The following is a 13,984-nucleotide window of genomic DNA, read 5'->3' on the forward strand; positions in this document are numbered from 1 at the left end:
CGGCGCTATTATATTCTGCAGTTGAATTGCTCACCTTTGTGGAGTGGATTTCTAGTCTGGTCTGGTCTGTTAGAACCAAGCAGCTCTGTGTTGTGATGATGCCATAACGCTCTGCCTCTATGGAGAGGAGATCGCAGCACAAGGTAGATAAACACATGAATGGTCTAAGGGCTGTGTGCTTTGGTGTACTGGTGGTGGTGGTGGTGGTGTCTGTGCTTTCCTAGGGCACACCCTCTTCGTTTGCACAAAGACATTCCCTGCGTACACTGCAAATTTGAGATTTATAATTCATGCCATCGCATTGGTTTCATCAGCTTTAATGGAAGCAAACACAATGAAAGTGTGTATCTATATATGTATCTATATGCGTATAAACATCCAGTTGCTCAGAATGCCATGCACAATGCTGGTCGAGTAAGACTTTCTGGGCACATCTCAGTGTCCCGGCTAATGAAATACTCAAAATAATGAAGTGAATTGCAGATCAGCAGACAGTCCAACAGCTGTGAGGATTAGTCTGATACATTGGCTCTGAAGGGAACTGCATAACTCATACTATCATCATCATTATTAATATTATACATTTTCTGCTTACCATTATTTATATAACCGTTGTATTATTTATTGTTACTTTACATGCACTGCTTGTTTTATACATTTTTCAAATACATTTTTGGAAAAAAAGCTCAAGTTATCAGTTGAAGTCAATCTTTGCTACTCACCAATTTTTACAGTCCAGAGACTGAAAATTATAATCATTACTGAAAAAGTAATTTAACATCAAGGTACCACTATTCGGAATGCTATTTCTCTGGTTCCATATTATAGGTATAGGAGAAAAAGGTCAATTGCACATTAATACAGAATATAACAGATGTTAATAGAAAAAAATAATAATAACACGAATAGTTCCTTTAAGGTCATGTATGTTTGTGTGACATAACCCCGACTATGCTGGCATGTACATTATATATGTTTATTATTACGAATAAATAAAAAGAGGAAGTGATACGTGAATTAAATCGTTTGAATTCTATAGTAACTGGAGCCACTGGGTAAACAGGTCTCACTTCAACCGATGGTAAAGTCTACTCTATGGAGCGCCACCTGTTGGCGATGGAGAAAGAAACATCCCCAGGAGCCGAAATTAAATGCTTGTGTTACATTAACTATGACATATAATTGATAGGGCATTAACATAAATGAATAAATAAATAAATACCTTTGTGATTTGGTGGAGCTTTCACTTATACCCTCATTATCTTACTTTACAGTTAAGTCTTCAATCCTGTCTCCTGTTAGTCGTAAACTCGCAGCTTCCAGTTTTCATCTCATTGACCTTCTAATGAGGAGTATCCGACTCAGAGGTCTCATAGATTCTACTATAGGATAGCAGGAGGATAGTAAGAGTTTACAGGCATGCCCGTCTCTTCTTTCTACAGTGAAATGAATAGTGTTGAAAATAATGCCAAACAAAGAATAAATAAATGAATTAACACAAGCAAAATGTGTTTTGAAAACATAAATCTGAAAAAAAGTATATATTTTAAATGGTGTGTGAGAACCCAGAATTATTACAAATACTATTTAGGTGTTAAGGTACACTCTGTATGTGGTCTCTGGACTTTTCCAATCTGGTAATACTGGGGAGTGATATTACATTATGTTCCAATAAAAATCAGCTTTCTGAATAAACTGCACCTCCAGTTCATGATTAAAAAGGCTCTTCATCGTATTTATAGCTTCACACAAAAATGTTCCTATTATATATTTTTTATTTTATTGCACTGTTCTGTTGACTTAAACCCCCCAAAGCAGCACATAAATGAAATGGTTTTTGGTGGATGGAAATATAACTTCACCCTGTGCAACTTTTTATTTTATTTTCAGTGTAGCAAAACTATTTCTTCATCTAGGAATGTATAAATGACCATACATATTTGTATATCAGTGAAAAATGATTTATAACAAAGCACCACATGTTTAAACTGTGGTTTCTGGCAAGGATTTGTTATTTAAATATGTTAAAAACTGAATTTAGTGCCACTCTCGGATTGTTTCAACAGCTTTAGTGTCTGACACAGACTGGGATGATTTACAGCTTTTCTCAGTTAAAAAAAAAAGTAAGATAATTAATTCACATCACAGATCCGCTTAAAAAAAACAAATAATCCTCCCACTGAATATTAAAATAATGCACTGACAAATTAGTTTGCCATAAAATTGTGCAGTTTTATGACTGCGGTTTAGGTTTTGTCTCTGATTTATGTCTTGACTTCCTCCTGAGTCTGGGAGCCTGCAGTGTCTATGGATCTGTAGCTGTAATCCTTGGAGATTTGTGAACAGAGACAGGCAGGTGTGTTGGTTATGATCAGACTTTCTTTTCATTAAAACTCAGCTGCTCATTAAACCAAAGTAGCCAATTAAACACAAATCAATACTCAATACATTTCAGCAATTGTTTCATGAATCTTTGTATGTATGTATTCCTTTTTCTTAAAAATTATATATGTGTGTGTGTGGGGGCAGGGGGGGGTGTATAAAAGCAATTTGAATGCTTTTTCACAAGGCTTGTGAATCCATTTCCTCTCCCATTGTTTTAAAATAGGACAGAAATAATTACCCTGTTTTTTTCAGATTCAAGATTAATATGAACTGTCTGGTTTAATTACTTGAGAATCTCAACCAAACTTATAGTCTTTTCAATTCTGAGGTTTAGGGTTTAATGCTAGGTGTCTTGATATACTTTAATATCAGTTTACACTGATTCAAGAAAGCATATCAAATGAAGCAATTAAAAGAACAATTGTACAATCTATGCATTGGATAAAAAAAATCCCTGGGAGGATGTAGATGATTCATATTCTTTTTAATTATTTTTCTATTTCTTTAAATGTTCTAACTACATAAGAGTTTTAGTGACTCCTACAGAATGTGTTTGTAAAACAATTCTGTACTGCTTACTTCAAAAATGAAATAAAATGTTTTCTATTTCTCACTGTAGTAAACATATTGTTATCCTCCCTCCACACTTCCATTGTTCACTACCAGAGGTCATCGTCTCCAGAGTACTGACCCTGACACTCACATTTCCCCAGCACAACAAGCAATCTTCAATTAACATTCCTCAGCACCATGTGCACTTGCACCATTAGCACTCTACTACCATTGGCCCAACACTGCACATCCCTGTCCCCAGCCTTCCTCTGTTCAGTATTTAAACTCCCTGTTCCCAGCCCTCAATGCTAAGTCTTAATCCGCCCGTCGCCCGTCGCCCGTCGCCCGTCGCCCGTCGCCCGTCGCCCGTCGCCCGTCGCCCGTCGCCCGTCGCCCGTCGCCCGTCGCCCGGTAGCTACAGAGTGCTTTACAGACTGGTAAACGTACAGCAAAATAAAATGTATAAATACAATAAAGTAAAATAAAAATAGACCTTTAAGAACCTTAACCTTAATCTCTTCCTAGAGTTAATTCTAAGTATTTCCCTTTCTCTGTTTAATTGTTACTGCCTTTGACCTCCTTGCCTCCTTTTGACCACCGCTTCTCGGATTGCCCTTTACTGACTTGATTGCATGATCGCCTGACTACCTGCCTGCCTCCTTGACCATTCTTCTTGCCTTGTCCTGTGGATTCCATTTGCTGACTCTCGACCCTCGCCCGTACAACTACTCTGTACATCTCCGCACCTGGGTTCTACCCTTCTGCCCCTCACCAGGTATTACAGAAGACTAGCCATCTATGGACCCAGCAGAGAGTATTCCACTCAGTTCGGCTATGGCTGCCCAGGATGCCCGACTCGATGAGCACAACTCTAAACTACAGCAGATTGCGGATGCCCTGAACTGCATACTTTTACACCTACCAGAGAAAAATACTCCCAACCTCTCACCATCAGCAGCTGTGGTCACGGTGCCTTCTGCTGCTGTTGCAGCTATAGTACCCACAGCAGAGAAGCGGGAGGTCTACCTCGCGGTCCCGGAAAAATATGATGGCACTCTGGAAAGATGCAAAGGATTATTGTTGACAACATTTTTTTGTTGACAATTCGATGTCATTGCTTCACTCACAGTACCAATACCAATCCTGCCCCCTTCATGCATCGTCACCCCAATCCACTCTGCTGGGACCTCATGGCTCAAATCAATCAAGCCCTGTCCCGATCTCCATGTGCCCCCAACTGTTGCATTGGATACATTCCACTCCAGCCTCTGTTCACCCAGGAATACAGCACATGTTGGCACTTACCAGGAAAACTTTCTGGTGGCCCACCATGACCAGGGATGTGACTCAATATGTCAATGCCTGTGCTTCTTTCATCCAGTTCAAGGCTTCGAGACAGCTTCCCGCAGGACTGTTAGAATTTCTTCCCATCCCGCATTGCTCTTGGTCTCACATGGCAATACATTTAGTTATTGACCTTCCCAATTCCCAGGATTACACCGCCATTCTAGTGGTCGTCGACCGGTTTTCAAAGGCATGCAAACTGGTTCCATTGAAGGGGCTCCCAACTGCGCTCGCCACTGCAGAATTCCTCCTTCATCAGGTATTATGAAATTATGGGTTGCCAGAAGACATTGTCTCAGACCGAGGACCTCAATTTACCTCACGTGTTTGGGCAGCCTTTTGTAAAGCTCTAAATATTTCTGCCAGTCTCTCGTCAGGATATCACCCACAGTCTAATGGGTAGACAGAGTGCCTCAATCAGGAGATCGGGAGGTTCCTGCGCACATACTGCAGCGATAACCAACGGGATTGGAGTCGATTTCTACTTTGGGCTGAATATGCCCAGAAGTCCACGGTCAGCTCCTCCTTCAGTATGTCTCCAATTCAGTGCGTCTTAGGTTACCAGCCACCACTGTTTCCATGGACAGAGGAGCTCTCGGACGTTCCAGCCATGGATGAATGGCTCCACCGCAGCGCAGATGTTTGGCAGGCAGTCCACACTCACCTCCAGAGGGCAATTCGACGACAGAGGGATCAGGCCAATCGACACCAAGGCCCGGCACCGCAGTACCACCCGGGGCAAGAAGTCTTGCTCTTCACCAGGGACATTCGCATCTGCCTTCCTTCAAAGAAACTCAGCCCACGTTTTATAGGCCCCTTTAAATTGCTGCTTCGCATAAACCCAGTTGCTTACCGGTTACAATTACCTCCTCATTACAGGATCTCCCTTCCATGTGTCGCGGTTGAAACCGGTACATTCGGTCCCTACACAGACCATCCCTCAGCCTGCTGCTTCCCACAGACTGCCCCCGCCTCCCTTGGATCTGGATGGATCGGCTTATCTGGTGCACTTCTTGCTGCGATCCCGCCGCATCCGGTCGCTTACAATACCTGGTTGACTGGGAGGGTTATGGACCAGAAGAGCAGTCCTTGGGTTCCTGCTGATGGTATCTTGAACGCTTCCCTGATCTAGGATTGCCACCGCACTCATCCTACTGACCCTGCACCTCGACCGCGTGGCAGACCCCCTCGCCATGGCCCTAGGGCATTGGGATCCGTCCGTGAAAGGGGGGTTCCGTGATATCCTCCCTCCACACTTCCACGGTTCACTACCAGAGGTCATTGTCTCCAGAGTACTGACCCTGACACTCACATTTCCCCAGCACAACAAGCAATCATACAATAAACATTCCTCAGCACCATGTGCACTTGCACCATTAGCACTCTACTCCCATTGGCCCAACACTGCACATCCCTGTCCCCAGCCTTCCTCTGTTCAGTATTTAAACTCCCTGTTCCCAGCCCTCAATGCTGTCTTAATCCATCCATCCATCCATCCATTTGTATTTGTATTTGTATCCTCTATTCAGTATTTAAACCCCCTTATTTAAACCCCCCCTTAGCCCTCAATGCTAAATCTTAATCTCTCCCTAGAGTTAATTCTTATTTCTAAGTATTTCCCTTTCTCTGTTTGATTTTTACTGCCTTTGACCTCCTTGCCTCCTTTTGACCATTGCTTCTTGGATTGGCCTTTACTTACTTGTTTGCACGATCGCCTGACTACCTGCCTGCCTCCTTGACCATTCTTCTTGCCTTGTCCTGTGGATTCCGTTTGCTGGCTCTCAACCCTCGCCCGTACGACTACTCTGTACATCTCCGCACCTGGGTTCTACCCTTCTGCCCCTCACCAGGTATTACACATATGACATTGAGAATTCAGTGAAATGTAAGCATGTACTTGTTTAATTATGTATCTTGTTAAAGTGATGTGGAATGCAGAGTCATGTGAGGTAAACTATCTTGTGATGGGAATAAAACCTAGTGGATGAGCCAACTGGCTGAGATACCTTATGGTGTCATTTCAACATGACTGACTTTTCTTGTTCTCAATTTCATTTCTCCACATAACCTTTGTTCCTAATTTTCAGCGGTCCTAGCCAGGGTGCTGGTTGATTTTCTCTTCCATTTTCTAGAAGAGACCAATGTTACTTCCTAAAAGTATTTCACTTTCATTTGGACATACATGCTATCAATGAAAATGTTTCCACATGTAAACAAGTGGTCAATGGGATGAGCTACTTACAAGTCAGAAAAACAAATTGCGATTGTGTTTAGCATCTTTAGTCTTACAGAACTTCCATCTCTAAAACTTGAATGTTGCATCTAAAGCTATAAAAATGTTCACACCTTATAAAAGTATAATCCTGTGCAAATAGATTTGTTTATCAATCATTTACAAAGTGACATTTGCAACCTAAAGTGTTACTGAGATCTGCTTTACTATTGCAGAGGCTTTCTGCAAGCTTATTGAACGTTTCTTTTCTTTAAGCTAATCGGTGCACTACCAATCATTGTATCATTCCCTGGTGTTCTCCACTGGGACTGTCAATCTCTTATCTGGCTCCTCTTTCTCAGGAGCACCACAACACAAGCTCTGACAAGCCTGGTAACTGCTGCTCTATTCAGCGAATGAACGTTTACTTTTCATACAGATGAAAACCTGTCATCTCCTGATTAGGAACACATTTTTCACTCCCCAGCACCGTCACTCCCAAAGCAGAGACAGGGCAATGACAAAGAATGAAAAATCCACCCTGGTCAGGCAAACAGGCCCTGGGGAGTTTGGGAGCAGGGCTGGAGGACAGCAGACAAAACATGCCAGCAAGAGCCAGGGAGCTGGGAAAGCCAAGCACAAGACCACATCCTTCTCTGTGATACGTGGCTCCTGATGAATTACTTTAGCTCTGAGATTGCAAGAAATAAAAATAATTTAAAATAATAATTAACAAATATGTATATCCAAAATAAGTTTCCAGATTCCACATTTTGGATTACAAACGGACCTGAAACTTGTCTGCAATGGAGCCCACCTGGGCAGCTGAAGCTGAACAAATTCAAATAAAAATGTCAGGAAAAGAAAGGCAAGTGGGCATGGTGGCGGGGGTGGGGAGATGGAGCCAGGCTTTTTCCTGAAAATGTCAAGTTGAGGAAGGCAGGCCTACCTCAGGAGAAGTGAAGTATTAAACAACTGTGACCAATGGGAGAGGATTACTGTCGCTCCTGCTGATAATATAGCTGTGTGAGAAAAAAAACCATTACCTCCTGAAAATAAGATTCCCCGGTGTCTTATTGAAGTGGAAAAAAGAGGAAATACTGAGAGGGGGGTTTGCTATACATCACAGCTATAGAGGCTAGGGTCCCTGGGTTGCACAGAATACATATGAGGCACTGGGTATGTCATGTAAAGCAGATGTGATGGGTGAGGAGTCAGAGATTTATGAGGTGTCAGCAGGTACATATTCCATTTCCGAGGCAAGATTAATCCTGGAAGTGGGAACCGATGGAGACGACACATGGAGCTTGCTGTGAGGGAACTGCCGGTGTCAATCAAACATCTCACCGCAGGACTTTAGCTTTTTCTACCCCAGACAGTGGGGCTGGAGCCTTTTGAAGATGTATGGCATTGTAACAGATGCACGCTCCATGCGCCAGGATCAATGCCTAATGGAGTATTAATATATACTTGGGAAAGCACGGGATGTGGGCTGACCTTGCTCTGCATTTGCCCTGAAAAGTTAATTAGATTGGGTCACCCTGTCAATGCCATCAAGGCACTTTGAGGAGCTGAGGAACTGCTGCTAGGTGTCTCTAGAGGTGTACCGGTTCAACCAAATCCTAGGCCAGTTTTCTGTGAGTGTATGCTTTGTGAGAATATTTGTTAATCGTGAACTTAATTTAAAAGAAAAAAAATCATAACGGCGATATTACAATTTCTAAAGGGCGAATTATGCACGGTTTGAAATTATGCGACAACTAAGGCATTTCGTTGGCTAGTAACTATTTACACCATTGCAGATAATTCAAAAACAAACTGAATCATGCTGTGTTTTGACTTTTACATAATAAATGTAACTTAGTCAATGTAACTTTTTTTTCCCAAACAATTTCTTTACAACTACTAAACTGTGTCTTGTCAATTACAATCTCAGCACATAATTGCATTTATGTACTGGAATATTGTATTTTTACAAAACGATTTAATGCAAGCTATAGAGCGGCTTTTTGGCTTGCTGTCTATAAATCTATATCCATACCAAACAAACCGGTATTTAAATCTGACATTAGGTAAACATGTTTTTTACTGAAGATAGAGTTCTATTTCCAAATGTTCCTACTCACATCTGGAGGATCCCCAAGCTGTACTGCTGACAGCACAATATAAACAAATACAAATTGAAACTTAGATCATACCTGTAACTGGTGACTGCTTACAGACATTATAGTCGGCGATTTTATAGTGACTTTACGGCAGTCCTGGAAGAAACCTGCATGGTTGACCTTCTGTCACAGATCATGGTATCTCTATCTCCCACATTATCTAGAAAACTCACGCCCCCTCTGATAATTTCACTGTCTGTACATTGTACAATTCATATTTTGTAAAGGCCCAAATGCATGATAATCTCGCCATTTGAAACCTGTAAGGCTGAAACGGACGATCATGCTCTCTCCCATGGCTGAGAAATTAGCCCAGTACACGATCTTAAGTTTGCCAGTTGTGCCCTCCCAACTGTACTGTTACATCCAATCAAAGTACATTTGTGCATTTTATCAACCGATCATCCTCTTCTGTCAAAACACGTGTTGCTCCTTTAGAGATTGAAGAATTCCCATTCCCGCTATAATGGCTATGACTTTGTTTAGCTATAATATGACTAACAGGTGGAGAATCTCACAGTAAAAAGAGAGAGGGGAAACTGGAACATTACAAAACCTAAACGTCGAGTGCAGGTTTACCAAATCCAGTCTTCACAGGATGGCCAAAACCCGCTCTGGGTGAGACACGGAATCTGCATGCTGTTGCTGCTGTATTCAAATGGTACCTGAAATCTCTCTTCTGAAGGACCACGCAAAGAAAAGGTAAACTGCCTGGCTCCAGTGCAGAAGTCTATAGTGTATATTATTATTAGCTCACAAATCAATGATATAGGATTTGTATTAACTGTATATTTTCTTATGCACGTATGTCATTTTGAACTTGTACTATTGTACAGTACACACTGTACTATGCTTTAATCTGTAATTCTAGACTGTATTGAACTTTGATAATGCTCTTATGTTTTGTAAGTCGCTCTGGATAAGGGCTTCCGCTAAGAAATAATAATAATGCATGCGAGAGCACGGGGTGAGACGATTGCTTGCAATGTTGGCGAGCTTTGTGCTGGATGTGCTCGTTTCCCATATTCAAACGCCTCATGTGAACGTGTGTTCCCAAAGTAAATATAATCAAATCAAATCCACGGAAGAGGCGAATCACAGAGACAGTGGATGGACTGATGCTTACGTCATGTGTGAAGATTGCCAGTAGGGTGCGCAAAGTTTATACCAACAAAAACCTTGCTGCTCACCATGACCTCATCTGCACCTGACGTGGACAGTGACTCGGAGGTTTAATTGACAAATCGACGTAAAATGTTCACTTATTCCGTGCTGATGTGTATCATCAATCATGTTGAATAATTACGAAAAATTTATAAATTCATGTTTTGTTTTGTTGCATTTCTTTATTGCCATTGACATCCCAGATTTTCCATAGACTTGTTTCCATAGCCATTGTAGGCTACTCTTACCGTGCATATAAGCTGTGCATGCTCTTTCGCTGGTGCTGAAAGAAAATTACTTTTTTGCTGGTCAAGCACTTAGCTATTTGTTTTTTCCTGTTTGTTTAAAAAACGAGAATTTTGAGTTGTTGGTACGATATAATAATATTTTATTATCTGGCAACACTGCTGCACAACGCTAAACATTGTCCTTAAATATCCTGTGTGTCAATGCTTTGTGTATGTTTGCTATTTAAAAGCTAAAAGCACTTATTCTGGTTCCTTATTGTGTGCAAAGGTCATCAATACCTGCAAATTCAAACATAAAATGCTAATGTGAAACCAGAATTTGAAAATCAGTGGGGAGATAAAGGCTGGATGACTGCTGCTTTAAGATAACTGTTTGGCCATGTCAGTTTTCTTCCTCAGTAAATGATTTTGCCAGGCCTTCTGCACAGTGACACAAAGCGAGCACGGTGGAGCATAATCTGGGGCAACAGAGCCTCCTTCCCACTGAAATCAATGTAAAATAAATGCTCTCGGTCAGCAGTGGCTGGTTGTGTGCTCTGTGTAAAAGGTTCAGATGACTAAATCATTTTGTCACATACGGCCTCCATTCTGGACGAGTCAGAGCATTCTGCATAGAAATGTCTGAAGTAGTGAATGTCTTTTAATAGGCTATGTGAATTTGTATCTCAGGGCAGGCTGTAGTAGCTCCACTAAAGTAATCTAAGCACATGTTCAAGTCTAGATTGAGAACAGGCCATTGAAACCACCGCAGCTCCCAATCATATAAATCATCGGCACCTGACGCTGCAGTCCGGCAGGTTTTAAAGGTCACCCTTAAAACACAGACTTACAAACACTTGAAAACATTTAATTCTGATTCTTTTGATTGATTAATTTAGAGAGCATTTGGAATAAACACCTGAATACTCTGCAATCATCAAGGATCATAATTCAACTAACTGAATAAAGGGCTTACTTACATAATCAGTATCTAACATGTAGAGACTTTTGATATAGCATGGCCTATAAAATGGATTGGGGATCTCCAAGACAAGGGCTGATCATAAGGATCCAGAGACCTATAGACTATTTGTATTGAAGGATCATTGTACATATGATTCCACAATCTGTTGAATCATACAAATACAAACACACACACTACCTGATCTGTGAGAAAAGTGCTGCCCACCACTACATTTCCATTCATATCCCTGCATTCTGTTGGATGATCTTAAGTCTGAAGTGTCAGTCTTATTTATATCAGTCCGTGATGTGACAATCTCAGTCAATCTCCATTCACTTGTCACCTGCTGTGGCTAAACAGATAAGGTTATGTCAGTCTTTCATCTTGTTATGCTCTTCAGTCTACTTGCTTTCTTCTTAATGCCCTCTCAGCCATTTAAGTACTTCCTCTGACAGTGACCAGAAATGAACCCAGTGTTTCAGAAGCAAATACAATCACGGCTCTATTTAATCTCAGAATGACATTTCTACTCCTTCGCACTCTACACACTTAGAACCCCCCCCCCACCAAACATCTTAATTCCTTATTAAATCCCTTATCCACAACTCATTTGCAACTAGGAACATTTTAAAAATCAACAGCATCTTTTATATATAATTCCCATAATGGATTTATACAATTGAATGTCTGGCATTATCAGGTCCAGTATGTCAGGTATGGTGACTGTATAACCTTTACTTTAATCTAAACATGCAAAACATGTTTTTTTGTATTGGGGCGGGGGGGGTATTTCATGGCAGGTTTCCTGTGTGTTGATTGTACATTGTAGCATTAGCAAATCTGTCAAGCAAACGCTCCTTATGCAAACCATGCTGACTTGCGATGCGTTGATATGTCTCCTTATTATCGTTTTTCCTTCTCCTTCTCATCAGTGTTGTGATGATGATGTCCAGCTGACCAGAAATGTGGTTAGTTCCTGAAGGCTGGCTAAAAATGTTGTTACCACAGAACATTTTCAAGTGCAAAATTATAATAAGCAGATAGGTAAATGTCCAGACGCCCATGGGACATGTTTGGATGTGTTCTTCTTTTGTATGTTCTGATTAACGCTTGGCCTTCCTGCTTTGATTGTTATTTGCCATGAAAGGTAGCCATTCCAGATACAATGTTGTTTCTGAAGTCAGCTTAAGGGAGAATGTGTGAGATTGTGGTGGGGAAGTGCATTGGCCTGTACAGAGGTTTCATCCAATGGGCTTCAGAGCATTGTGGGACTCCAGATTCCTTCCCTACGATATGTCCTTCACAACTGGATATAACAGAATGATAATGGCACCATAAAGCAGAAAAAGAGCAAATGTGTAAGCAATGAGAGCAAGCAATGTAGATGACACATGTTGCCCCTTTAAGACAAGCTATTCTATCCCTCTTTCCACTGCCCCCAAAGTAGGAAGGTAGCTCCATAAAAGGCTAAGTTAAGACTGGGCAGAGGAGCTTCTCTCATTTGCCCCTCATTTTCCCTTTCTCCTCCTGGTTTCTTGGCCTCTCCCCTTACTATTTCCATGCCTTGCCATGGCTTCCCCTGAGATCTCCAAAATAACAAGCAGCTCCCATAGAGAGAGCTGGTTTTAACAGGTGAGCCATCTAAGCATGTGGCAGAGAGGTTGTCACTTGCAGCTTTTTAAAGGAAATGATCTAATAATATTAATAATAATCCCAGGCTCAAGATGCTGTTTGTGCTTCAGAGATCTAAGTATCTATGTATGCAGTGCCTGGAATAATAATTCAGAGGAGCGAGACGATGCATTTCAAGTAATAAATTAATAGCCGTATTGCATCCATCCGCTGTCGCCGTCTCTAACCTGAATTAATAAAGAAATGTGGCCTCTTCATTATGTATTTGAGAATGCATACCTAAGTAACACTGTAGGATCAGGGGTCAGCTGTGCGGAGCAGACGTTTATTCCCAGCCGGGGTCTTTATTTTTACAGACTGAAAATGTACATTGATCTGACACTTAGACAAAAATGATCAACATATAAAGCTCTGTGTAGTTATAGAATAATTGCAGACTTTCTTCTGTAGAATAGCCAACAGGATAACACAACATCTGAGAAAAAATATCTTCTAAAATATAAATTGTAAGTTCTATGTTATACAATGCCCATTCTTGATTAACACAATCTCACTTGTCTTACAATGAAGGACACTTTAAAAGTCAACTACGAATTGATTATTTGGCTCTCAAAGCACATATTAGAAGCTGGTAAATTTGCAGAAAGACCACATTTTACAGGCAAGTTTCCAGACAGCAGTCAGCAAGTAGGCAGGCAATTTTCGAGGCATTTAGATGACACGGGATCACTCTCAGCTGCTCAAGACAGTGCCAGGCTTCAGGGCCGAAGAAAGCGCTCAGAGACCCTGTTGTCAATCATGGCTACAGGACTGTTTCCATTTCCAGAAGAGCAGGGGGACCTTGGGAGGGGCCAGAGGAGCCATGAGGTGTGAGTCATGAGACACAAGGAGCTCGAAGGAAAGCCAAGAGAGCTGAGCAGAGGAAAACAAAACAAAACCAACCCAAACAAAACCACTGGTACTGTCAAAAGCATCTGCTTCCAGACTGTCACACTTGGTTCCTCCTAAAACCAGTTTAGCACCCTCCTCCCTTATGACAATAAGACTCAGGGCCAACCTCAATACGGATTGTCTTTTGTTTGTTTGGATATCATAATAGATATTTTATGTATTATAATTGTTTTATTACTGCATGAAAGGCATAATGTAAATAAAGGTTTGCAGACTGTCACTTAATCCACAGCTAATTAAATCTGAAACAACCTTGTTAAACTGGGGTAACTGCTAATACCCACTTGTTTCACTTCTTTAATTTGAATTTTCATTCCTCTGAGCATCACTTCCATCCATCAGTGAGCAGCAAACCTTAGTCATTAGAATGGGTGAATTGATTTGAATA

Source organism: Amia ocellicauda, chromosome 4 (assembly GCF_036373705.1).
Source record: "Amia ocellicauda isolate fAmiCal2 chromosome 4, fAmiCal2.hap1, whole genome shotgun sequence".
In the NCBI taxonomy this organism is placed as follows: domain Eukaryota; kingdom Metazoa; phylum Chordata; class Actinopteri; order Amiiformes; family Amiidae; genus Amia; species Amia ocellicauda.